We start from the raw sequence: 1,834 nt of genomic DNA, 5'->3' as shown, positions 1-1,834 counted from the left end.
CTTCACGGTGTTGTATAACTCGATCAACAGTTCCATCATTGTAAGTTGCGTCGCGGTACACACGGTCCGCAATGTTTCTCGTTCTAACTTCTATCATTGACATGTGTGTGCATTGATAGGGTTGCGACAGATGATTTATTAGTTAGAAAAGATCAGCAAAATGCGTGTAAAAGTTTGTGGATGTAGTATTATTGTTAGGAAAATGATTCACCACGTAAGCTCTCCTTCTCCTTTATCTGCTCGTTGGCTCGGACGATCAACCGAACGGATGAACATAGGAATGCAGACGGGCCCATTTATGTTACTTGAAATAAGCTAATTGATGTTTTTTTAATAATCATCAACATGATGGTCATGGACATCACTGACTAGTCTAGGTGTGATGCACACGAACACGCGGACTTGGTAGTTCCACCCCTAGCTCTAATTCCTGGCTCCATCCCTGTTATCGTCTTACTTGGGGTGCACACAGTCGGGTTCGCTAGATGTTCTAGCTTTGGCATGCACTTCTGCAAGAAACACCGACATAAACTCCATGTTCGGCGCGCAGCTGCACACCAACGTCGGCCCCTGGGCTGGGGGCTACGGCAACCCAACGTCGTTCAAGCCATCTTCAACAACACCTTCTTCAAGGAAATTCGCCCCTCCCCTCTACTTATTATATATGAAGATGTCATTTATGGACATTTCTCCCCATATAAGAACTATGTATTTCAATGTTGTTCGAATTTTAATCCAGTTTTCGTGTTTGAATGCCTCCAATTATAAGTATGAACATTTAGTTGATGCAAAAAAAAGAAGGGGAGACATACTATGAAGGTTGCATATATGACGACTCTGACTTTATGCACGACCTCTAAAAATTATAAAAATGTGACTGGCATAACATAGCGTCAGCAAGTGTGCAGAGGGCATTGCCCCCCTCCCCCGCAGCACTTCACGGTGTTGTGTAACTTGATCAATGTTTCATCATTGTAAGTTGCGTTGCGGTGCACATGGTCCACAATGTTTCTCGTTCTAGCTTCTATCATTGACATGTGCGTGCATTGATAGGGCTGTGACGGATGATTTATTAGTTAGAAAAGATCTGCAAACTACGTGTAAAAGTTTGTGGTATTATTGTTAGGAAAATGATTGACCATGTAAGCTCTCCTCCTTTTCTGTCTGCTCGTTGGCTCGGACGATCAACCGAACGGGTGAACATAGGAATGCAGATGGACCCATTTGTGTTACTTGAAATAAGCTAATTGATGTTGTTTTAATAATGGTGCTAATAAAGAAATCAACATGATGGCCATGGACGTCGCTGACGCTTCTAGGTGTGATGCATGCGAACACGCGGACTCGGTAGTTCCACCCCTAGCTCTAATCCTGGCTCCGTCCTTGTTATCGTCTTACTTGGGGTGCACACAGTCGGGTTTGCCAGATGCTCTAGCTTCCGCATGCACTTCTACAAGAACATCGACGTCGACTCCATGTTCGGTGCGCAGCTGCACATCAGAGTCTGCCCCTGGGCTGGGGGCTATGCCAACCCGTCGTCGTTCAAACTATCTTCAACAACACCTTCTTCAAGGAATTTTGCCCCTCCCGTCTACTTATTATATATGAAAATGTCGTTTATCGACATTTCTCCCCATATAAGAATTGTGTATTTCAATGTTGTTCGAATTTTAATCCAGTTTTAGTGTTTGAATGCCTCCAATTATAAGTATGAATATTTAGTTGATGTAAAACAAATTAATAATAAAAATAAAGAGGAGACATATTATGAAGGTTGCATATATGACAACTCTGACTTTACGCACAACCTCTAAAAACTATAAAATTGTGATTG

This window comes from Triticum dicoccoides, chromosome 2B (assembly GCF_002162155.2).
Source record: "Triticum dicoccoides isolate Atlit2015 ecotype Zavitan chromosome 2B, WEW_v2.0, whole genome shotgun sequence".
NCBI classification, from domain to species: domain Eukaryota; kingdom Viridiplantae; phylum Streptophyta; class Magnoliopsida; order Poales; family Poaceae; genus Triticum; species Triticum dicoccoides.
The sequence above is the reverse complement of the archived record's forward strand: the minus strand, read 5'-3'. Positions refer to the sequence as shown.